Below are 26,645 nucleotides of genomic sequence, written 5' to 3'. Positions count from 1 at the left end.
AGATCATGACCTGAGCCAAAGTCAGACAGTTAACGGACTAAGCCACCCAGGTGCCCCCATCAAATATATATTTAATTTCATTTATTGTGCTGTTCATCTCCAATTAGTTCAATTAGTTCTTTTCTCTCTCTCTCTCTCTCTCTCTCTCTCTCTCTCTCTCTCTCTTTGTTAAGGGTCTCACTGATGTTCTCCACTCTTTTCTTAGTCCACTGAGTATCTTTATGATCATTACATTAAATTCTCTATCAGGCATATTACTTATCTCCCTTCCCCTTAGGTCACTTGCTGTGGTTTGGTCCTGTTTTTTCATTTGGGATATGGTTCTGTTTCTCCTCATTTAGTCCAACTCTCTGTATCTGTTTTTGTGTGCTAGGAAAGTCAGCTATGTTTCCTGCTCATGAAGGTAATGGCCTTATGAAGAAATGTTTAAATGCTCTGCAGTGCAGTATCCCCTGTTCCTCAGAATTTTGTGCTTCAGGGAGTGGTTCCTGAGTGTGTTGTGTGTGCCCTGTTCTTGCTGTTGTTCCCTTCAGTCCAGTTGTCTGCAGCGGCTCCCTTTGCTTGTTATGGGCAGTGTTTGTTTCCCAGAGAGTGTAGTGTGTGTTTTAACAAAGTAAATGTTGGTCTGCTTACTAATTGAAATGTGGAGCAACTTCTGGCAGTATAGGTCAGTTTAAGTGGATCTGTAAAGGGCAGGAAGGTGGGTCCTGAGCCTTTAACAAAGTACACCTCAGGCTTCTGAAGCACTCACTGCTGCTGCCAGTCATTGCAGCTATTGCCACTGACACCAAGACTGAGCCCCTGCAAAAGGTAGGGTTCAGAAGACAATTCTAGTGAAGTCTGCACAGGTATTATGAGCGTTCTGTGGAGGGCTCTGGAGCACTAGAACTGAGGCAAATATGACTGGAAAGAGTGGATCCCTTATGCCTGGGATGGGGTGGTTTTGTGGAAGTGAATGCGGTAGAAAGTGTTGGTGCAGTGCTGGTTCCCACAGGTGGCCATGTGTTTATGCTGGGTGGCAGGGAATGGAAATGGCACCTGCCAGCTACTTTGTTTCTGAAAGATTCTCTCCATGATCCTTGTCTATCCAGGCTATGTCTTGTTATGAGTGAATCATGTTCCCCTCCATCTTCCCCTGGCATTTTTCAAATTTCTGGCTTTCTATGCTCTGTCTGCTCAGATTGATCGGCCTACTGCCTCTTTAAGTGCAGAGACTCAGTTTCCTAATGCCCTCAGGGCTCTCCTGGAGCTGAGCGGGATGATTATCAGAATTCCAGGCTTTAGGTCCCACTGGCTATAGAACTCACAAAATTTGGCCCCTCTCACTTTGAAAGCCAAATGTTACAGAGGTTTGTCTTCCCCTTGAGAACTCCTCTGTGTGATTGTTTGTTTCTCACCATTCACTGCTTTCCTGGCTCCCTCCGATCTGCAGATGGCCACAGTCACATTAGATCTCAAATCACATCTCTGCCTTTCCTATTTGCTTCAGTGTGGCCTCTTCTGTACTTTTGATTGTGGACTTCATAGTGGCAATCTTTGGGTCCTTTTCTGAGTTATTTTAACTTGTCTGAGTGTTATCTAGATGTATCTGGGTGACAAAGAAAGCTTAGGGTCCTCCTACTCCACCATCTTCCCAGAATCTCCTGGTATTTTTTTTTTGAGGAACCTCCATACTGTTTTTCACAGTGTCTGTACCAATTTATGTTCTTGTCAAGAGTATATGAGAGGAGGACTTAAGATGGCAGAGAATTAAGAGGACCCTGGGCTTTCCTTGTCCCTCAAAGACTGCTGTATTGAGGTCAGATTACTTGGGATATCCAGGAAACCAATCTGCAGAGTGTCAAAAGGACCCCACAGTTAGAGCGAGACAGCTTGGCAGGTGCAAGGTGCAAGGATGTGAATTGGGGGAGAGAAAAAAAGGCGGCACCAAAGAGGAGAGAGAACACTTTCCATGTAGAGAAAAAATGTAAAGAAAGAGAAGGGTTGAGATAATGTGGCATCAAGTTAGCACAAGAAGAAAACTTCTCTGGAATACGGACTGGAAAGTGAGAAGTACTGAGTATCCCAGTTCTTTTTTACAAAGGTTTGCTTACACCAAACACTGCCCCTATGCGCCTGGGAACCACTTATTTACTGGGGAAAGACTGACTTTGAACCAATGCAGCTGGTTTCTCTTTCAGACCAGAACAGCCACCACCTCCAAGCACCAACGGACAACTCTTTTTTTTTTTCCTTCTCCTTCTTTTTATGTTTTGAAATCAGGTTCATAATTCCTATTGTTTTTGTTATTTTTTTTCATTTTCTTTTCTCTTTTTCTTTTATTTTTTTCTTCAAAGTTTATTTATTTATTTTGAGGGAGAGAGAGAGCAAGCAAGTGGAGGAGAGGGAGAGAGAGAGAGGGAGAGAGAATCCCAAGGAGGCTCCATACTGTCAGAGTACAGCCCAACTCAGGGCTCAAACTCACGAATGGTGAGATCATGACCTGAGCCGAAATCGAGTTGGACACTCAACCGACTGAAATACCCAGGAGCCTCTCTCTCTCTTTTTCTTTTTGATCCGGCTTTTTTTATTCTCTTCTTTTTCCTTTTTTCTTTTTTTCTGCTTTTTTTCCTTATTTTTACCATTCTTTTTCTTTGGAATTACTCTTGTAGTTTTTTGATTCTCTGTGGTTTTTTTTGTTCCATTTCGTTTTCCTTTTTCTTTTCTTTCTTTTTTTTTTTTTTTTGGATTCAACTTGGAATCAGGCGCCCCAACTTTTTTTCCAGGGTTACTCCAACAAACAAATCAAAGAACACCTAATTAAAGGTCCAGACACTCCACTGCTGCAAGCAAGGAGGAGTGCTGCAGTAGACTAACCAGTAGGAAAGATAAGCAAAAACACAAAAGCAGAATGGAAACCAATTTGTCAATAAATTTCATATATATATATATATATATATATTAAAAAAAAAAACACAAAAGCAGAGTGCACACAACACACACCCGAAATACTTCCTGGATTGTCAGGCCCTGGACAATGTATGACCCCTTTTACTTATAGTACTATGAGTACTATATGAGTAGCACCTCAATTCCTTTGCTGGTTATGGGTTGCTCCAATTTTTCTATTTCTTCATGTTTGAAGTTTTGTAGTTTGTGGGTGTCTAGAACATTGTACATTTCTTCCAGATTATTCAGTTTGTTGGCATCTAATTTATCATACTATTCTCTTATAATTGTTTTTATGTTGTATTGACTTTGATCTCTCATCTTTCATTCATGATTTTATCTATCTGGGTCTCGTTTCTTTTTGAGAAGTATGACTAGGGGTTTATCAACTTTTAGTTTCATTGATCTGTTCTACTGTATTTTTTTGTTTCTATATCATTTATTTCTGTTCTAATCTTTATTATATCCCTTTTTCTGCTGACTATGGACTTTATTTGCTGCTCCTTCTCTAGCTCCATTCAGTGTAAGGTTAGTTTGTACATTTGAGACATTTCTTGCTTCTTGAGATAAGCCTGAATTGCAATGTATTTTTATTTTTACTTAAAATTTTTTAATGTTGGGGTGCCTGGGTGTCTCAGTTAAGCATCTGACTTTGGCTTAGGTCATGATCTCACAGGTTTGTGAGTTCAAGCCCCGTGTCCGGCTCTGTGCTACCAATTCAGAGCCTAGAGCCTGCTTCCGATTCTGTGTCTCCCTCTCTCTCCACCCCTCCCCTACTCTCGCTCCGTACCCTTCTCAAAAATAAATAAAAATTTTAATGTTTATTTCTTTTTGAGAGGGAGACAGAGAGAGGCGGAGGGGAAGAGACAGAGGGAGACACAGAATCTGAAAGAGGCTCCAAACTCTGAGCTGTCAGCACAAGGCCCGATGCAGGTCTCAAACTCATGAATCACGAGATCATGACCTGAGCCAAAGTCGGATGCTTAACCAGCTGAGACACCCAGGAGCCCCTGCAATGTATTTTTCTGTTAGGACTGCATTTGCTGAATCCCAAAGGGTTTGGACTGTCCCGTTTTCATTTTCATTTGCTTCCATGTATTTTTAAATATTTCCTTTATTTTCCTGGCTAACCCATTCATTCTTTAGCAGGAAGTTCTTTAACCTCCTTGTTTTGAGAGCTTTCCAAATTTGTTATTGTGGTTTACTTCAAGTTTCATAGTGTTGTGATCTGAAAATATGCATGGTATAATCTCAATCTTTTTGTACTTGTTGAGGGCTTATTTCTGACTCAATATATGATTTATTCTGGAGAATGTTCCATGTGCACTTGAGAAGAACATGTACTCTGCTGCTTTGGGATGAATTGTTCTGAATGTGTGTCATTCAAGGCCATTGTTTCCTTGTTGATTATCTGCTTAGATGATCTGTCCTTCGTAGTAAGTGGGGATATTAAAGTCTCCTACTATTATGGTATTATTATCAATGACTTTCTTCATGTTTGTGATTAATTGATTTACGTATTTGTGTGCTTCCAAGTTATAGGCATAGCTATTTACAATTGTTAGCTCTTCTTGATGGATAGACCCCTTAATTATGATATTATGCCCTTCTTCATCTCTTGTTACCATCTTTATTTTAACATTTAGTTTGTCTGAGGTGCTTGGGTGGCTCAGTCAGTTAAGTGTCTGACTTCAGTTCAGGTCATGATCTTGTGGTTTATTAGTTTGAGCACTGCATCAGGTTCTGTGCTGACAGCTCAGAGCCCAGAGCCTGCTTCATATTCTGTGTCTCCCTCCCTCTCTGCCCCTCTCCCGTTCATGCTCTGTCTCTCTCTGTCTCTCAAAAATAAATAAACATTTTTAAAAAGTTTAAAGTCTAGTTTTCTGATATAAGTATGGCTACTCCAGATTTATTTGATTTCCATTAGCATGATAGATGGTTCTCCATCCCCTCACTTTCAATCTGTAGGTGCTCTCGGGTCTGAAATGAGTCTCTTGTAAGCAACATATAGATTGATCTTGTTTTTTAAATCCATTATGATTCCCTATATCTTTTGATTGGAACATATAGTCCATTTACATGCAGAGTGATTATTGAAAGATATTAATTTAGTGCCATTTTGTTACCAGTAAAGTTGGTGCTTCTGGTAATGTTGTCTGATTATTTGTAGTCTTTCCTGCTTTGGTATTCTTTTTTTTTTTTCCTCCACTCAGAGAGTCACCCTTAAAATTTCTTGCAGGGATGGTTTAATGGTCACAAGCTCCTTTTAGTTTTTGTTTGTCTGGGAAAGTCTTTATCTCTCCTTCTATTCTGATTGACAGACTTGGATAAAGAATTATTTGCTGTGTATTTTTCTATTCAGCACATTTTTTTCCACTCCCTTATGGCCTGCCAAATTTTAGTGGACAGATCTGCTACTAACTTCATGTGTCTACCCTTGTAGTTTAAGGACTCTTTCTCCCTAGCTGCTTTCAGAATTCTCTTTTTCCTTGTATGTTACAAGTTTCACCATGGTATGTAGTGATGTTGGCTTGTTTTGTTGATTTTCAAGGGTATTCTCTGTGCCTCTTGAATTTGGATGCTGGTTTCCTTCCCCGATTATGGAAATTCTCAGCTCTAATTTTTTTGAAATAACGATTCTGCTTCATTTTCTTGCTCTTCTCCTGGGACTTCTATGATATGGATATTGTTTCATTTCATGGAATCACTTAGTTCTCTAAGTCTCCCCTCGTGATCTAGTAATTTCCTTTCCTTCTTTTTTTCAGCTTCCTATTTTCCATATTTTTCTTCTATTTCACCTATTTTCTCCTCTGCTTCTTCAATCCTTGCTGTCACTGTATCTAATTTTTTTTGCATCTCAGCTATAGTGGTTTTTTATTCATCCTGAATAAATACACCACATTAATAAAGTAAAGGATAAGAGCCATATGATCCTTTCAATAGGTGCAAAAAAGCATTTGAAAAAACACAGCCTTCTTTCTTAATAAAAACCCTCAAGAAAGTAGGGATACAAGGAACATACTTCAATCTTATAAAATCCATGGATGAAAGGCCCATAGCTAATACAATCCTCAAGGGGGGGAAACTGAAAGTTTTCTAAGGTCAGAAACAAGACTGGGATGTCCCCTCTCACCACTGTTCAACATAGTACTGAAATTCCTAGCCTCAGCAATTAGACAACAAAAAAATAAATAAAGCCATACAAATTGGAAAAAGGAAGTGAAACTTTCACTCTTGGCAGACAATATGATGCTCTACATGAAAAACCTGAAAGACTCCATCGAAAAGCTGCTGGAACTGATATGTGAATTCAGCAAAGCCCCAAGATACAAAATCAACCTACAGAAATTGGTTGCATTTCTATACACCAATAATGAAGCTGCAGAAATAGAAATCAAAGAATTGATCCCATTTACAATTCTACCAAAAACCATAAGATACCTAGAAATATGCCTAAACAAAGAGGTAAAATACCTGTACACAAGACTATAGAAAGCTTATGAAAGAAATTGAAGAAGACACAAAGAAATGGAAACATATTCCATGCTCATGAATTGAAAGAACAAATATTGTTAAAATGTCGATACTACCCAAAGCAATCTACATATTCAATGCAATCACTATCAAAATAGCACCAGCATTCTTCAGAGAACTTGAACAATCCTAAAGTTTGCAAAGAACCAGACAAGATCCTGAATATACAAAGTATTATTGAAAAACAAAACCAAAGCTAGAGTCATCACAATCCCAGAATTCATGCTGTATTACAAAGTTATAATCATCAAGACAGTATGGTACTCACATAAAAACAGACACATAGAGTAACAGAACAGAATGGAAAACCCAGAAATGGACCCACAAACATATGGCCAACTAATCTTTGACAAAGCAGGAAAGAATACCTAGTGGAAGAAAGTCTCTTCAACAAATGGTGTTGAGTAAACTGGACAGCGACATGCAGAAGAATGAACCTGGGCCACTTTCTTTTTTTTCTTTTTTCTTTTTATATATATATGAAATTTATTGACAAATTGGTTTCCATACAACACCCAGTGCTCATCCCAAAAGGTGCCCTCCTCAATACCCATCACCCACCCTCCCCTCCCTCCCACCCCCTATCAACCCTCAGTTTGTTCTCAGTTTTTAACAGTCTCTTATGCTTTGGCTCTCTCCCACTCTAACCTCTTTTTTTTTTTCCTTCTCCTCCCCCATGGGTTCCTGTTAAGTTTCTCAGGATCCACATAAGAGTGAAACCATATGGTATCTGTCTTACACCATACAAAAAACTAAATTCAAAATGGATGAATGGCCTAAATATGAGACTGGAAACCATCAAAATCCTAGAGGGAAAAACAGGCAGCAACATCTTTGACTTTAGCCATAGCAACCTCTTCCTAGACACGTTGATGCAGGCAAGGTAAACAAAAGGAAAAATGAATTATTGGGACTTAATCAAGATCAAAATCTTCTGCAAAGTGAAGGAAATAATCCACACAACTAAAAGGCACCCTATAGAATGAGGTAAGATATTTGTTTTTTTTTTAATGTTTATTTATTTTTGACAGAGAGACAGAGCATGAGTGGGGGAGGGGCAGAGAGAGAGGAAGACACAGAATCCGAAACAGGCTCCAGGCTCTAAGCTGTCAGCACAGAGCCCGACGCGGGGCCTGAATTCATGGACAGTGAGATCATAACCTGAGCCGAAGTCAGACGCTCAACTGAGTCACCTAGGTGCCCTGAGGGAAGATATTTGTAAATGACATATCTGATAAAGGGTTAGTATCCAAAATCTATAAAGAACTTATCAATACCCAAAAAATAATCCATTTAAGAAATGGGGAGAAGACATGTATAATGTTTTTCCAAACATGACATCCAGATGGCTAAGACACATGAAAAGAAGCTGAACATCACTCATCATCAGGGAAATACAAATCAAACCACAGTGAGATACCACCTCACGCCTGTCAGAATGGCTAAAATTAACAACACAAGAAACACGTGTTGGCGAGGATGAAAAGAAAGGGAAAACTTTTGCCCTATTGGTGGCAATGCAAACTGGCACAGCCACTCTGAAGAACAGTATGGAGGGTCCTCAAAAAGTTAAAAATAGGGGCGCCTGGGTGGCGCAGTCGGTTAAGCGTCCGACTTCAGCCAGGTCACGATTTCGCGGTCTGTGAGTTCGAGCCCCGCGTCGGGCTCTGGGCTGATGGCTCAGAGCCTGGAGCCTGTTTCCGATTCTGTGTCTCCCTCTCTCTCTGCCCCTCCCCCGTTCATGCTCTGTCTCTCTCTGTCCCAAAAATAAATAAACGTTGAAAAAAAAAATTTAAAAAAAAAATAAATAAAAAAAAGTTAAAAATAGAAATACCCTATTATCCAGCGATTGCACTACTAGGTATTTGCCCAAAGGATAAGAAATACTAATTCAAAGGGGGTAGTTACCCCCAATGTTTATAGCAGCATTATTTACAATTGTCAAACTGTGGAAAGAGCACAAATGTCCATCCACTGATGAATGGATAAAGAAGTTGTGGCATATGTATACAATGGAATATTTCTCAGCCATCAAAAGCAATGAAATCTTGCCATTTCCAAGGACATGGATGGAGCTAGAGAGGATTATGCAAAGCAAAATAAGTCGTCATAGAAAGACAAATACTACATAATTTCACTCATGTGCAGGATTCAATAGAAAAAACAGATTAACATAGGGGGCAGGGATAGAAAAGAAGAGAGAAGGAAACAAACCATAGGAGATTTTTTATGAAAGAGATCAAACTGAGGGTTGGTGGAGGGCAGTGCATGGAGGATGGGCTAAATGTGTGATGGGTATCAAAGTGGGAACTTGTGGGGCGCCTGGGTGGCGCAGTCGGTTAAGCGTCCGACTTCAGCCAGGTCACGATCTCGCGGTCCGTGAGTTCGAGCCCCGCGTCAGGCTCTGGGCTGATGGCTCAGAGCCTGGAGCCTGTTTCTGATTCTGTGTCTCCCTCTCTCTCTGCCCCTCCCCCGTTCATGCTCTGTCTCTCTCTGTCCCAAAAATAAATAAAAACGTTGAAAAAAAATTAAAAAAAATAAATAAATAAAGTGGGAACTTGTCATGTTGAGCACTGGGTGTTATATGTAAGTGATGAATCACAAAATTCTACTCTTGAAACCAATATTACACTATACATTAACTAACTGGAATTTAAATACAATTTTGAAAAAAATTAAAAAATAGAATTTGTTGCATCAAAAGGATACAAACAAAATCAGCAAAGGGAATAGGTAAATGGATTAAAGTCTGGAGCAATCCAGGCACAAGCTTTCAAAATTCTTCCTCAAGTGGTGTTACACAGGACATGGTTAATTCCTCCAGCAATGAGATGTAATAATACATGTGAAATCTTGCCTGCCAGGTAAGCTCTTTAGAGACTCTACACCCAGGATTTTTATTGGAACTAATCTTGTAGGCATTTTCTGCCTTGGTACCTTCTACCTAGCCTATACCAAAATTCCAGACTCACAAAACAAAAACAAGTGTTCAGCATAAGCCACGCTTTTTAAACAGTTTAGGTACAATAAGCCACTCTTCTCAGTTTGGGGGAATAGCGAAAATCCATCTAAAATCCAAGTTCTCAGATGTCAGCCAAGGGCTAACCTTGCAATCAGGCCCTCAAAGGAGAGTTGTCAAGCGTGCTCTTTTAAATTTTTTCTGCACACTTAAACACTGTATCTTCAGCCATGTTGGAACGTCAGAACTCCGGACCCATATTTCTAATTGTGGTATATCTAACTCTGTATCTAACTCGTATATCTATGCCTACTTGATAATTCCAATAAGATTGCAAAGATACCTCACTTTTGACATCATAGACACCAGTTGTTGAAAATATACTCTGCATTGAAATTATTCTAAGCACTTTACACATACTAAGATGCTTAATCCTCAGAGCAACTATATGAAGTAAAATTATTACCTGCATTTTACAAATAAGAAAACTTAAGCACAGAAAGGGTTACGATTATGCAGTTAGGGAAGTAATTTGTGGAACAAAGATTCAATCCGAATCAGTCTGACTGTTTAACCTATGTTCTTAATGACTATTCAGTAGTGTCTCAACATATCCAAAATAAAACTTATAATCTTTCCCCCCAACTCTGTTCCTCTTTCGGGTTTCCCTATGTCTATGATAGTTATCATCATTTATCTCTCCAGACAGGACACTTTCTTGATAACTTCCCATCTCTCACCTCACCATCACCTATAACCAATTTATCACTAAGTTATATCTAGCTTGACTTCTCTTACACATCTTTTTAATCTATCCAGATTTCTCCATCTTTAACATCACGTGGATCAATAACATTTACATTAATCTCTAATTCTATGGGCCATATAGATATAGTCAACTGCCTAGGGATTGTTTAGTAACAAGATAGAAAAAAAACCTGGGCTGTATACAGTTTACAGAGTTAACCTGACCTACCAGCTTGGAACTTTTATATAAGAAGTCAATTTCCATGTTATTTAAACTGCCATTATTTTGGGTCTGTCAAAAGCAGCTATGTCCTAACTGATATAGAGTGCTTCTTCCAAATAATGGTTACCAGAAGGGAGGTGGGTGGGGGGATGGGTTATATAGGTAATGGAAATTAAGGAATGCACTTGTTGTGATGAGCACCAGGTATTCTATAGAAGTGTTGAATCACTATACTGTACATCTGAAACTAATATTACACTGTATGTTAATTATCTGAAATTTAAATAAAAACTTAAAAAACTAAAGTGCTTGTTATGGTACACATGCTCATAATAGGTCACAGGACTGTGCATTGGGAGGCATTAGAAATATTATTTTACAAGAAAATAACACTGATATATTATGGAGAATACAAAATTCAAATACATTTTTAACATAAAACACAGGATCTCGAAGGAACCTAATTTATCACTTGTAGCAGGCTCCTATTGGCTCTGTCCCAAATTCTTCTAGCTTTCAATTTATCCCTCTTACCCACTGTGATGGTAAAGCTTGAGCATTCTTTTCTAGGGCACAGAGCTATGAGTACCTGAAGGCCACACAGGTTTCCTCTTTTGATACTAATTTGGAAAAAACCAAGCTACGTGAATAACTGTGGTAAAAGAGGGATTTTATGGCTAGAAAAGGAAAACTCATATTCTAGAAGGAAAACTTCATATTAAAATCGGTAGAATTGTTAAATTCAGAAATATGTATGGGATAGATATGTGTAAGAGATTCTATGTAGACAAGCATTTTGAGAATATTTTGTTCATTATATTTTGCTGGTAGAATCAGAACATATTGAATTAGGAGGATTAGATGGATATGATTGGTCAACAAGAACATGTATCAAAACAATAAGATGTTTGGACATATAAAATTAATGCAGAATAATAAAAAATAAGAGTCAGTCTAACATGAAAGGAGCTTGGAAGTCATTACTCAATCCTAAAAGCTAGTAAAAAGTTGGAAAAAATGGAAAAAAATCAGCAACTTTATTTAGGTCTATCAGAGAAATTAGGTTATAGGGTAAACCACTGTCCCCAAAATTGGAGAAACAGACATAAACAGAGAATCACATCTTACTGAAGCAGAAACCCATAAGTAGAAAACTTCCCAGGAACCAGAATAGGAAAATCTGAATGTAATTGGCGAACTACTGAAGGTTCAGTGTGGACAAGTCTGACAGATAAAAACCCAGGGGGACCCAGGCATAGGGGACCCTAAAATTTTGTAAGTATTACTTTCAAAATCTCAAACAAGTTTTTACAGTGAATATCAGAGAAAAGTCCCTTCATCCTCCCACCAAAAAAGGAGGAAAAAAATGAAACCATACTGAAATATGCCAGAGAATTTTGTTCTTATCAAAATCTGCCGTCAAGAGAAACTCTTATAGCAGAGCCTAAACTCTTGGGGTTTTATCAGAGTCTAACCAACCTAATGGAAAGGAAACACCCAGCTCCAGCTCTTCTAGCCTGCCATACTGGAAAAATGAAATACCCAACTCCACTCAACTCTAGGCATCCTGTCCTACCTAAGGGGAGAGAAAAACCTGAGAAACATTTTATGACATTCATAGATAAGAGTTGTAAGCTCACTAAAAGACTGAGGCCTAATCATAAGCCTATAGAATACTTCCTCTACTCCCACACCTTACTACCACATTACCAAAACCCTATTTATAAGCTGTCAAAAAATGCTAAGGCTTCCAGACTCATTCTATGAAGCCAGTATTACTTTGATTCCTAAACCAGACAGAGACCCAGTAAAAAAAGAGAACTACAGGCCAATATCCCTGATGAATATGGATGCAAAAATTCTCAATAAGATACTAGCAAATCGAATTCAACAGCATATAAAAAGAATTATTCACCATGATCAAGTGGGATTCATTCCTGGGATGCAGGGCTGGTTCAACATTCGCAAATCAATCAACGTGATACATCACATTAACAAAAAAAAAGAGAAGAACCATATGATCCTGTCAATCGATGCAGAAAAGGCCTTTGACAAAATCCAGCACCCTTTCTTAATAAAAACCCTTGAGAAAGTCAGGATAGAAGGAACATACTTAAAGATCATAAAAGCCATTTATGAAAAGCCCACAGCTAACATCATCCTCAACGGGGAAAAACTGAGAGCTTTTTCCCTGAGATCAGGAACACGACAGGGATGCCCACTCTCACCGTTGTTGTTTAACATAGTGCTGGAAGTTCTAGCATCAGCAATCAGACAACAAAAGGAAATCAAAGGCATCAAAATTGGCAAAGATGAAGTCAAGCTTTCGCTTTTTGCAGATGACATGATATTATACATGGAAAATCCGATAGATTCCACCAAAAGTCTGCTAGAACTGATACATGAATTCAGCAAAGTTGCAGGATACAAAATCAATGTCCAGAAATCAGTTGCATTCTTATACACTAACAATGAAGCAACAGAAAGACAAATAAAGAAACTGATCCCATTTACAATTGCACCAAGAAGCATAAAATACCTAGGAATAAATCTAACCAAAGATGTAAAGGATCTGTATGCTGAAAACTATAGAAAGCTTATGAAGGCAATTGAAGAAGATTTAAAGAAATGGAAAGACATTCCCTGCTCATGGATTGGAAAAATAAATATTGTCAAAATGTCAATACTACCCAAAGCTATCTACACATTCAATGCAATCCCAATCAAAATTGCACCAGCATTCTTCTCGAAACTAGAACAAGCAATCCTAAAATTCATATGGAACCACAAAAGGCCCCGAATAGCCAAAGGAATTTTGAAGAAGAAGACCAAAGCAGGAGGCATCACAATCCCAGACTTCAGCCTCTACTACAAAGCTGTCATCATCAAGACAGCATGGTATTGGCACAAAAACAGACACACAGACCAATGGAATAGAATAGAAACCCCAGAACTAGACCCAGAAACATATGGCCAACTCATCTTTGACAAAGCAGGAAAGAACATCCAATGGAAAAAAGACAGCCTCTTTAACAAATGGTGCTGGGAGAACTGGACAGCAACATGCAGAAGGTTGAAACTAGACCACTTTCTCACACCATTTACAAAAATAAACTCAAAATGGATAAAGGACCTAAATGTGAGACAGGAAACCATCAGAACCTTAGAGGAGAAAGCAGGAAAAGACCTCTCTGACCTCAGCCGTAGCAATCTCTTACTCGACACATCCCCAAAGGCAAGGGAATTAAAAGCAAAAGTGAATTACTGGGACCTTATGAAGATAAAAAGCTTCTGCACAGCAAAGGAAACAACCAACAAAACTAAAAGGCAACCAACGGAATGGGAAAAGATATTTGCAAATGACATATCGGACAAAGGGCTAGTATCTAAAATCTATAAAGAGCTCACCAAACTCCACACCCGAAAAACAAATAACCCAGTGAAGAAATGGGCAGAAAACATGAATAGACACTTCTCTAAAGAAGACATCCAGATGGCCAACAGGCACATGAAAAGATGTTCAGCGTCGCTCCTTATCAGGGAAATACAAATCAAAACCACACTCAGGTATCACCTCACGCCAGTCAGAGTGGCCAAAATGAACAAATCAGGAGACTATAGATGCTGGAGAGGATGTGGAGAAACGGGAACCCTCTTGCACTGTTGGTGGGAATGCAAATTGGTGCAGCCGCTCTGGAAAGCAGTGTGGAGGTTCCTCAGAAAATTAAAAATAGACCTACCCTATGACCCAGCAATAGCACTGCTAGGAATTTATCCAAGGGATACAGGAGTACTGATGCATAGGGGCACTTGTACCCCAATGTTCATAGCAGCACTCTCAACAATAGCCAAATTATGGAAAGAGCCTAAATGTCCATCAACTGATGAATGGATAAAGAAATTGTGGTTTATATACACAATGGAATACTACGTGGCAATGAGAAAAAATGAAATATGGCCTTTTGTAGCAACGTGGATGGAACTGGAGAGTGTGATGCTAAGTGAAATAAGCCATACAGAGAAAGACAGATACCATATGGTTTCACTCTTATGTGGATCCTGAGAAACTTAACAGGAACCCATGGGGGAGGGGAAGGAAAAAAAAAAAAAAAAAAAAAAAGGACGTTAGAGTGGGAGAGAGCCAAAGCATAAGAGACTGTTAAAAACTGAGAACAAACTGAGGGTTGATGGGGGGTGGGAGGGAGGGGCGGGTGGGTGATGGGTATTGAGGAGGGCACCTTTTGGGATGAGCACTGGGTGTTGTATGGAAACCAATTTGTCAATAAACTTCATATAAAAAAAAAAAAAAGTAAAAAAAAAGAAAAAAAAAATGCTAAGGCTTACTAAAATGTGTGGAAAATACATAATTTTAACAAATACAGCAAACATAAGAACCATACACAAATATGGTAGGTATGTTAAAATTATCAGACCAAGAATTTAAAACAACTATGATTAATATGCTAAGAGTGCTAATGGATAAAGTAAACAACATGCAAAAACAGATGGACAATATAAGCAAAGAGATGGAAATTCTAAGAAAGAATCAAAACAAAATGTTAGAGATTAAAAAACAACTATTAAAGAAAGCAAAAATGCTTTCAAAGGGCTTATTAAAAGATTAAACACCACCAAGGAAAGAATCTCTGAGCATTAATATATCTCAGTAGAAACTTACAGAACAGAGAAGTAAAGGAAAAAAAGATTTTTAAAAATGAAACAATATCCAGTAACTGTGGGACAACTACAAAAGCTATAACATATGTATACTAGAAACACCAGAAGGAGAAGAAAGAGAAAAAGGAACAGAAGAAATATTTGAAGTCATAATGACAGAAAAATGCATCTAATTGTCATATATCAAGCCACAAATCCAGGAACCTCAGAGGATACCAAGTGGAAAAAATGTCAAAAATTATATACCTAGGCATATAATATTCAAATTACAAAAAATCAAATAAAGAAAGAATCATGAAAGAAACCAGAGGGCAAAACAACCTAACCTATAGAGGAATCAAGATAAAAATTGTATGTGATTTCACTTCAGAAACCATGCAATCAAGAAGAGAGTGGAGTAAAATAAAATGTTGAAGAAAAAAAAAAAAAACACCAACCTAGAATTCTGTGCCCTCTGAAATTATCCTTCAATATTAAGGAAAAATAAATATGTTCCCAGACGAACAAATATTGAGGGAATTTTAAAAGAAGTTCATTTTTTTTTAATTTGAGAGTTTTATTTAAATTCTAGTTAATTAACATAAATGGTAAGATTAGTTTCAGGTGAAGAATTTAGAGATTCCTCCCTTACATGTAACACCCAGTGCTCATCAAAACAAGTGCTCTCCTTAATACCCATAACGCATTTACTCCATCCCAGACCTATCTCCTAACACCAACCCTCAGTTTGTTCTCTACAGTTAAGAGTCTCTTATGGTTTCCTTAGCTCTATCTTTTTCCTTCCACTGTGTTTATCTGTTTCATTTCTTAAATACCACATATGAGTGAAATCAGAGTATTTGTCTCAGACTTATTTCAGTTAGCACAATACATTCTAACTTCAACCACATCAATAAATATGGCAAGATTTCATTCTTTTTGATGGCTGAATAGTATTCCATTGCGCGCGCGCGCGCACACACACACACACACACGACACATCTTCCTTATCCATTCACCAGTCAATGGACATTTGGGCTCTTTCCATAGTTTGGCTATTATTGATAATGCTGCTATAAACATGGGGGGGGTATGTGCCCCTTCAAATCAGTAATTTGAGTAAATACCTAGTAGTGCAATTGCTGGATCATAGCGTAGTTCTGTTTTTAACTTTTTGAGGAACCTCAATACTGTCTTCCAGTGTCTGCACCATTTTGCATTCCCACAAATATTGTAGGAGAGTTCCCTTTTCTCTGCATCCTTGCCAATATCTGCTGTTTCCTGTGTTGATAAATATAGCCATTCTGACAGGTGTGAGGTGGTATCTCATCATAATTTTTATTTGCATTTACCTGATAAAGACTGATGTTGAGCATCTTTTCATGCGTGTTAGCCATCTGGATGTCTTCTTTGGGAAAATGTCTGTTCATGCCTTTTGCCCATTTCTTAACTGTATCATTTATTTTGGGGGTGTTGACTTTGATAATCTCTTTATAGACTTTGGATACTAACCCTTTATCAGATACGTTATTTCCAAATATCTTCTATTCCATAGGTTGTATTTTAGTTTTATTGATTGTTTCCTTCACTGTGCAGAAAAATTTTGTCTTGATTAAGTCCCAATAGTTCATATTTGCTGTTGTTTCCCTTGACTGCAGTGATGTATCTAGGAAGAAGTTGCTACAACTGAGGTCAAAGAGGTTGCTGTCTATGTTCTCCTCTAGAATTATGATGGATTCCAATCTCACATTTACGATTTTCATCCATTTTGAATTTATTTTTCTGTATGGTGTAAGAAAGTGATCCAGTTTCATTCTTCTGCATATTGCTGCTCAATTTTCCCAACACCACTTGTTGAAGAGACTGTCTTTTTTCCATTGGATATTCTTTCCTGCTTTGTCAAAGATTAATTGGGCATACGTTTATGGGTCCATTTCTGGGTGTTTTATGGTGTTCCATTGACCTGTGTGTCTGTTTTTGAGCCAGTACCATACTGTCTATATGAGTACAGCTTTGAATTAGCGCTTGATGGGGGGTGGGAGGGAGGAGAGGGTGGGTGATGGGTATTGAGGAGGGCACCTGTTGGGATGAGCCTGGGTGTTGTATGGAAACCAATTTGACAATAAATTTCATAATAAAACAATAAATTATGTGTCTATTGTTATAAGTGGGTTGTTACAGTCCCCTACTATTATGGTACTATTATCAATGAATTTCTTTATGTTTGTTATTATCTGATTTGTATATTTGTGTTGCCAATTTGGGGACATAAATATATACAGTTGTTAAATCTTTTTCCTCGATAGATCCCTTAATTATGATATAGTACCCTTCTTCATCTCTTGTTTTTATCCATTGTGATACCCTGCATCTTTTGATTGGAGCATTTAGTCCATTTACATCAGAGTGATTCTTGATAGATATAAATTTAGTACCATTGTATTACTTGTAAAGTCTGTGTTTCTGGAGATTTTCTGTGTTCCTTTCTAGTCTTTGTTGCTTTTTGGTCTTTCCTTCCCATGCAGTGTCCTCTTTAATATTTCTTGAAAGGATGGTTTAGTGGTCACAAACTCTTTAGTTTTCATTTGTCTTGAAACTCTTATCTTTCCTTCTATTCTGAATGACAGTCTTACATAATAAAATATTCTTAGCTGTATATTTTTCCCATTCAAAAAATTTAAAAATATAATGCCATTCCCTTCTGGGCTGCCAAGTTTCTGTGGAGAGATCTGCTGTCAGCCTTATTTGTCTGCACTTGTAGGTTATGAAGATTTTTCCTTGCTTTCAGGATTCTTTCCTTATCTGTTTATTGTGCAAATTTCACTATGATATGTCTTGGTGTTGGCTGGCTTTTATTAATTTTGAAGGGGGCCTCCTGTGCCTTCTGCATTTGTATATCTGTTTCCTTCCCCAGATTAGGGAAGTTTTTAGCTACAATTTGTTCAAATAAACCTTCTGCCCCTTTTCCACTCTCTTCTTCTGGCAATCCTATGATATGAATGTCATTATTCTTTATGGAGCCTCTGAGTTCCATAAGTCTACATTTGTGATCCAATTCCTTTCTTTCCCTCTTCTTTCCAACTTCATTGTTTTCCATAATTTTAATTTCTAAATCACTTATTCATTCCTCTGCTTCATCTATCCTTGTGGTCATTACAACCAGTCAGTTTGGCATCTCCCTTATAGCATTTTTTATTTCAGTCTGACAAGTTTTTATTTCTTTTTTCTCTGCAGTAAGGGACTCCATAGTGTCTTCTATGTTTTTCTGAAGCCCACCTCGTATCCTTTTGATTATTGTCTTAAATTCTGGTTAATGTATCTTACTTATATCTGTTTGAATTAGATTCCTAGCTAGGACCACTTCTTGCTCTTTCTTTTGTGATGAATTCCTCCATTTTGGCATTGTGCCTAGGTCTCTGTCTTCTGTGTGTTAGGAAATCCTGTTATGTTTCCTGCTCCTGAGAGTAATGACTATATTAAGTAGAGGTCATATACTGCTCAGGGCATGGTGCTTCAGGAATTTTTTACTGTATGCTGTGTACACTATGCTGTTGTGTTTTACCTGCTCTTTACTTCAGACCAGTCCTCTGCAGAGTTTCTCCTTGCCTGAAGTGGAGAATTCTTGGACCTTGTCCAGTGTGTGGTGAGTTTTAGCTACGTGTGTTTTGGTCTACATGGTAGAAAAAGCTAGATCCTATTTCTCCCAGAGCTGAAGCATCACTGCATCACTCTATGATTAGTAGACTTGGTGCATGCATGGGGTTTGTGCTGATCTTCTGGGACAGTGGTCTGTTGCACTGGTTCTCAGGCTAAAGATTCCCCTTCAGGGCACAGTGGGGCAGGGTCTGGCGTAAGCAGCTCCAGCCTCCACTGGGGACACTATGTTACTCACTGAAGTCTGTGTGTGCTGGTGGGTGGGTGGAAATGGCTTCATCCCACTCTCTCCTCCCCAGATAAGGGAGTTAAGACCACCCTATTCAGGAAGCCCTCACATAAGAGTGAATAATCTCCCATCTTGTGTTTCAGGATTCTGACAGAACCTTGTTTTCACCCTGTCTGTGTCCAAACTGGATCTGTCCATCTGGCAGCACAGTGCTCCTGTGTTTTATCTCAGACCTGCAGCTGGCACTTGATACTCCAAATTTTAGGGTTTGGCCTGCACACACCCATGCTGATCCTCTAGGGGAATGTCTCATTGCACTGTGGCTGGTGCCGGTATGTCCCAGAAAAGCAGTTTCAGACCACATAACGGCTTGGATTTTATGGTAAACTGCTGCCAAAAGCTGCTTCTGGTTAGCTGCCTTCAACATGTGCCTCTGCTGCTATGCTAATTAATGTGACCACTCAATGGTGCACACCATCTCTATTTTCCCCACAGAGGCACCTCTCAAATGCACTCCAAGAAGGGGAACTGTTTCTCCTGGTGCAACCCAGAGGATCCTCAGACCACCTGGTCCACTCCTAAGCCTCTGCTCTTCTTCCCCACTGGAGCACCACTAAGCCCACCAGGCATGACTCTTGTGATGGCACAGACTTAGAAAACTTCAGACTTTGAGCTCAACTGCTTGTGAAATCTTGAGATAACCAGTCCCTCTCCTTTTCCCAGTCAATGGTTTGGAGGAAGTGGGTTTTTTGGTGCAATCCCCTGCACACTGCTTTCTCTTTATCTCTGTCTCTCTCACTCCTCTCTCCATGGTTGGTGTTCCCTCCTGTCTGCAGCACCTGCAATTCTTTTCTCCCAAAAATCAATTCTTTGCAGCACCTACATTCCACGATGTGCCCATTTTTCTCTGCCTAGATGTGTAGTTTGCTTTCTCAGTCCTCAGGTCTATTTCTTGGGTGTTCAAAATGGTTTATCTATCTGTGTTTGAGTGATGAGGCAAGTATAGAGGCCCTGCTACCTCTCTGTCATATTAACCACTCCTCAAGAAGTTCTTCACAAAAATAAAATGATATAGGCCTGAACTCAGATCTACATAAAGAAAGAGCATTGGTGGGGCGCCTGGGTGGTGCAATCGGTTGAGCGTCCGACTTCAGCCAGGTCATGATCTCGCGGTCCGTGGGTTCGAGCCCCGCGTCAGGCTCTGGGCTGATGGCTCAGAGCCTGGAGTCTGTTTCCGATTCTGTGTCTCCCTCTCTCTCTGCCCCTCCCCTGTTCATGCTCTGTCTCTCTCTGTCCCAAAAATAAATAAACGTTGAAAAAAAATTTAAAAAAAAAAGAAAGAGCATTGGTGAATAAATAAGTAAAATTAAACCTTTTTTATTCTTAATTTACCTAACAGGTAAGTTTATTCAAAACAATAATAGCAATAGACTATCCAAATATTTACGTGTGCTTATGAATAAGTGAAATGAGTGACAGCAGTAATACAAGGAACAAGAGGGGAGAATTACAATTATTTTGTTATTAACATTTACTTTACCACTTGTGAAGTGGAATAAAGTAATTTGAAAGTGGACTTGGATTAGTTGTAAACGTATACTGAAAACTCTACAGTAATCACTAAAAAAGTGTAATTGATATGTCAACAAGAAAAAGAAAATTAAATAAGATACAATTCTGAATTAAAGCAACAAAAGGAATAAAAATAGTGAAAGGAAAGAATAGGAACAAAGAATAAGAGCAATGAATAAGAAGTAGTAACAACTATGAAAGATGTTATTCCAACTATATCAATAATGACTTTAAACATCAAAGGCCTAATACAGTAATTAAAAGACAGAGAAAGTTAAAGTGGATAAAAAATAACAACCATCTTTATGTTGTTTATATGAAACCTACTTTAAATGCAGAGACACACAGATTGAAAGCAAAAATATGGTTTCCTTCACTATGCAAAAAATGCTTATGTACAATGAATGAAGCCACCAATACAACAAAAAGGCAACTTACTGAATGGGAGAAGATATTTTCAAATGATATATCCAATAAAGAATTGATGTCCAAAGTATGTAAGGAACGTTTACAGCTCAAAACACACACACACACACACACACACACACACAATCCCTTGATTGAAAAAATGGTCAGAGGAACTAAATAGACATTTTTCCAAAGAAGATATACACATGGCCAATAAATACATGTAAAGATGCTTAACAATACTAATCATCTGGGAAATGAAAATCAAAACCACAATGAGATATCACATTATGCCTATCAGAGTGGTTAAAATCAAAAGGACAAGAAATAACAATGTTGGCAAGGATGTGGAGCAAAGTATATCCTCATTCATGGTTGGTGGGAATGTAAACTGGTATAGCCACTGTAGAAAATCATATGAAGATTCCCCAAAAAGTTAAAAATAGAGGGGTGCCTGGATGGCTCAGTCAGCTGAGTGTCTGACTTTGGCTCAGGTCATGATCTCATGGTTCATGGGTTTGAGCCCCGTATTGGGCTCTATACTGACAGTTTAGAGCCTGGAGCCTGCTTTGGATTTTGTGTCTCCCTCTCTCTCTGCTCCTTCCCCCCCTCCGCCTCTCTCTCTCTTTCTCTCTCTCTCTCTCTTTCTATCTCAAAAGAAAACAAACATCAAAAAAGTTAAAAATAGAAATACAAAACAGATGAACATAAGGGAAGGGAAACAAAAATAATATAAAAACAGGGACGGGGACAAAACAGAAGAGACTCATAAACATGGAGAACAAACTGAGGGTTACTGGAGGGGTTGTGGGAGGGGGGATGGGCTAAATGGGTAACTGGCACTAAGGAATCTACTCCTGAAATCATTGTTGCACTATATGCTAACTAATTTGGATGTAAATTTTAAAAAATAAAAATTAAATTAAAAAAAAGAAATAACATATGATTCAATAATTCTACTAGTGGGTATTTACCCAAAGAAAAGAAACTCTAATTCGAAAATATATGTGCACCCCTATGTTTACTGTAGCATTATTTACAATATCCAAGTTATGGCAGCAATCTACTGTACATTAATCAATGGATAAGGACGATGTGGTGTGTGTATGTGTGTGTGTGTGTGTATGACATTACCTAGTCACAAAAATGATGAGATTGTGCCATTTGAGACAACATGGATGGACCTAGAGGGAATTATGTTAAATGAAATAAGTCAGGCTGAGAAAGACAAGTGATATATGATTTCACACATATGTGAAATTTTAAAAAAACACACACAAATCAACAAAATCAGAATCAGACCTGTAAACACAGAGAATAAATTGGTAGTTTTTAGAGGCATGGGTGTAGACATTGGTATAAAGAAGTGGGAGATATAGGCCACCAATTATTGAGTAGTCATGGTAATATAAGGCACAGCATAAGGAATATAGTCAATGATATTGTACTAGTGTTGTATGTGGTAGCTACACTTGTGAGCATAGCATAATGTTTAAACTTGCCAAATTAAGGGCGTCTGGGTGGCTCAGTTAAGCGTCTGACTTCAGCTCAGGTCATGATCTCACATTCGTGGGTTTGAGCCCTGAGGCGGGTTCTGTACTGACAGCTGAGAGCCTAGAGCCTGTTTCAGATTCTGTCAGTCTCTCTTTGTCCCTCCCTTAATCACACTGTGTCTCTCAAAAAATGAAATAAAACATTAAAAAATTATAACTTTTTGAATAACATTATAAATAGGAGCACCTGGGTGGATCAGTCAGTTAAGAGTCCAACTTCAGCCCAGGTCATGATCTCATGGTTTTGAGTTCAAGCCCCATGTCAGACTCTGTGCTGACAGCTCAGAGCCTGGTGCTTGCTTTGGATTCTGTTTCTCCCTTTCTCTCTCTGTCCCTCCTCCCCCATTACACTCTGTCTCTGTCCCTCAAAAATGAATAAATGTTTAAAAAAATTAAATTTGTCAAATCACTATTTTGCACATCTGAATCTAATGTAACATTGTGTATCAACTACACCCAAATAAAAAAAATAATTAAAAATTAAAAAAATAAAGGTATGAATGAGCAGCCAAAGGAATCCTAAAAAAGTTCAAAGTTTGAGACATCTCACTTCTGATTTCAAACTATATTACAAAGAAATAGTAACAAAACAGTATGTTACTGACATAAAAACAGGCATATAGAACAATACAACAGACCTGAAAGGCCAGAAATAAAACACCTACATATACAGTCAACTAATATTTGACAAGGGAGTCAAGAATACATGATGAGAAATGGATAGTCTCTTGAATAAATGGTACTGGTTAAACAGGATAAAAAAATGCAAACAAATGAAATTGGAACACTATTTTACACCACATACAAAAATTAACTTGAAAGGGATTAATGACTTAAACATCAGACCTGAAGTTGTAAATTTCCAGGAAAAAAAAATCTATAAAAATCTGACATTGGTCTTAAGATTTTTTGGATATAACACCAATAAGCACAGACAACAAAAGCAGAAATCAATCAGTAGAACTACATTAAACTAAAAAGCTTCTGTGCAAGAAAAGAAGCAATTAACAATATGAAAAGACAGTCTATAGAATGAGAGACAATATCTGTAAATCATATGTCAGATAAGGGGGTAATATCCAAAATATATAAGGAATTCATACAACTCAATAACAAGAAAATGAACAATACTATTTAAAATGGGCAAAGGATATGAATAAAATTTTTTTAACATACAGTATTTTATTAGTTTCACGTGTACAGTATAGCAATGAAACAATTCCGTACATCACCCAGTACTTATCAGAACAAGTGCATTCCTCAATGCCCATCACCTATTAATGCATACCACTTTTCCCTTCCCCTGTAGTATAGGGGAAGATATTTGTTATCTATAGATAACAGTATATTTCTTGTTTTGTCCATCTCTTTCTTTTTTCCCTTTTCTAGTTTGTTTTGTTTCTTAAATACCACATATGAGTGAAATACTATGGTATTTGCCTTTCTCTGACTTATTTCACTTAGCATAATACTCTCTGGCTCAATCCATGTCATTCAAAATGGGAAGATTGCATTCTTCTTTATGCCTGAGTAATATTTCACTATATATATATAATCTTTATCCATTCATCAATCAATGGACACTTGAGCTGCTTCCATATGGTGGCTATATAAATAATGCTGCTATAAACATAAGAGTGCATGTATTCCTTTGAATTAGCGTTTTTGTATTGTTTGGGTGAATACCCAATAGTGTGATCGCTGGATCATGGGAAAGTTCTATTTTTAACTTTTTGAGAAACCTCCATACTGTTTCCCACAGTGGCTAAACCAGGTTGCATTCCCACAAACATTCAAGAGGTTTCCTTTCTCCACATCCTCGCCAATGCTTGTTTCTTGTGTTGTTGATTTTAGCCATTCTGACAGATGTGAGGTGATATCTCATTTTAATTTTGACTTGCATTTCCTGACGGTAAGTGATAATAAGCCTCTTCTCATGTGTGTATTGGCCATCTGTATGTGTTTTTTTGGAAAAAGATATCTATTCATGTATTCTGCTCCTTTTTTAGATTTATTTGCTTATTTTTTAGAGAGAGAGAGAGAGAGTGAGCTTGAGTGGGGAAGGGGAAGAGAGAGAGGGGGAGAGAGAATCTCAAGCAGACTCCACACTCAACGCTGAGCCCAATGCAGTGTTTGATCCCACGACCATGAGATCATGACCTGAGCCAAAATCAAGAGTCAGAAAGTTAACTGACTGAGCCACCCAGGCAACTCTTCTGCCCATTAATTAGATTATTCATTTTTGGGGTGTTGAGAATTACAAGTTTTTAAATATATTTTTAATACTAATCCTTTACCAGGTAATGTCAGTCGCAAATATCTTCTCCCATTCCATAGGCTGCCTTTTTGTTTTGTTGATTGATTCAAAAACTTTTTCTTCTGATGTAGTCCCAATGGTTTATTTTCCTTTTGTTTCCATTGCATTAAGAGACCTATCTAGGAAAAAATGTTGCGATGGTCAATGTCAGAGAAATTCCTGCTTGTGCTCACCTCTCGGGTTTTATGGTTTGAGCCTCATATTTGAGTCTTTAATCCAGTTTGAATTTGTTTTTGTGTATGGTGTAAAAAAGTGGTCCAGTTTGACTTCTTTTGCATGTTGCTGTCCAGTTTTCCTGACACCATTTGTTGAAGAGACTTCTTCCCATTGGATATTCTTTCCTTTGTCAAAGACTAGTTGGCCATATAGTTGTGGGTCCATTTTGGGAGTTTCTTTTCTGTTCTATTGATCTATGGGTCTATTTTTCTGCCAGTACCATACTTTTTTGATTACTACAGCTTTGTAATATAACTTGAAATGAAGAATGGTGATGCTTCCGGGTTTGGTTACCAAATTCAACACCCAAAAAACAAATAATACAGTGAAGAAATGGGAAGAAGACATGAATAGACACTTTTCCAAAGAAGACATCCAGACGGATTTTCTTTTTCAAGTTTGCTTTGGTTATTTGGTCTTTTGTGGTTCCATACAAATTTTAACATTGTTTCTTCAATTTCCATGGAAAACTTCTGGTGGTATTTTGAAGGGGATTACATTAAATCTGCAGATTGCTTTCGGTAGTATGGCCATTTTAACAAAAGTTGTTTTTCCAATTCATGAGTTTGGAATGCTTTTCCATTTTTTTGTGGCCTTTTCAATTGCTATTTGTGTTTTATAGTTTTCAGAGTACAAGTCTATTACCACTTTGGTTAAGTTTATTCCTAGGTATCTTATTGTTTTTGGTGCAATTATAAATTGGATTGATTCCTTAATTTCCCTTTTCCACTGAATAATTATTGATGTATATAAATACAAGATTTCTGTACATTGATTTTGCATCCTGTGACTTCACTAAATTAATTTATCAGTGTTAGCAGGGTTTTTTGGTGGAGTCTTTCAGGTTTTCTACATAGAATATCATGTCATCTGCAAATAGTGAAAGTTTACTTCTTCCTTACCTATTTGGATTACTTTTATTTCTTTTTGTTGTCTGATTGCTGTGGCTAGGATTTCCAGTACAATGTTGAATAAAGGTGGTGAGGGTGGACATTCTTGTCTTCTTACTCCTGACCTTAGGGGAAAGTCTCTCAGTTTTTCACCAGTGAGGATGATGTTTGTTGTTTTTTAATAGCAGATAGACATTTTTTAATGTTTATTTTTGAGAGAGAGAGAGAGAGAAGGAGAGAGGAGGGGCAGAGAGAAAGAGAAACACAGAATCCAAAGCAGACTCTAGGCTCTGAGCTCTGAGCTGTCAGCACAGAGCCTGATGCGGGCTCAAACCACAAACCGCAAGATCATGACCAGAGCTGAGGTAAGACGCTTAACCAACTGAGCCACCCAGGCACCCCACTATGGGATTTTCATATATGGCTTTTATTATGCTGAGGTATGTTCCCTCTACAGCTACTTTATTGAGGGCTTTTATCATGAATGGATGTTGTACTTTGTCCAATGCATTTTCTGTGTCATGAGCAGACATTTTTATGAAGACACACAAATGGCCAGTAGGTACATTAAAAAGTGCTCAACAGGAGCTTGGGAAGAAGATGGCAGCGTAGGAGGACGCTGGGCTCACCGCGCGTCCAGCTGATCACTTAGATTCCACCTACACCTGCCTAAATAACCCACAAAACCGCCAGAGGATTAGCAGAACGGAGTCTCGAGAGCCAAGTGCAAACGAGAGGCCCACGGAAGAGGGTAGGAAG

At 38.1% G+C, this 26,645-nt stretch overlaps 1 long non-coding RNA gene across 1 annotated transcript; it reads right to left on the bottom strand.

Moving 5' to 3' along the window:
• Positions 1 to 477: 477 nt before the first annotated feature.
• On the bottom strand, positions 478 to 18,662 carry LOC115507631. Its single transcript, XR_003966755.2, has 3 exons — positions 18,576 to 18,662; positions 1,292 to 1,294; positions 478 to 488 (listed from the first exon to the last, which is right to left on the bottom strand). It is a non-coding gene; the product is annotated as an uncharacterized LOC115507631 (long non-coding RNA).
• Between the last annotated feature and the right edge of the window lie 7,983 nt (positions 18,663 to 26,645).

The sequence above is a fragment of the Lynx canadensis genome, chromosome X (genome assembly GCF_007474595.2).
Source record: "Lynx canadensis isolate LIC74 chromosome X, mLynCan4.pri.v2, whole genome shotgun sequence".
Classification (NCBI taxonomy): Eukaryota; Metazoa; Chordata; class Mammalia; order Carnivora; family Felidae; genus Lynx; species Lynx canadensis.
This window is presented reverse-complemented; position numbering and strand designations above follow the sequence as displayed.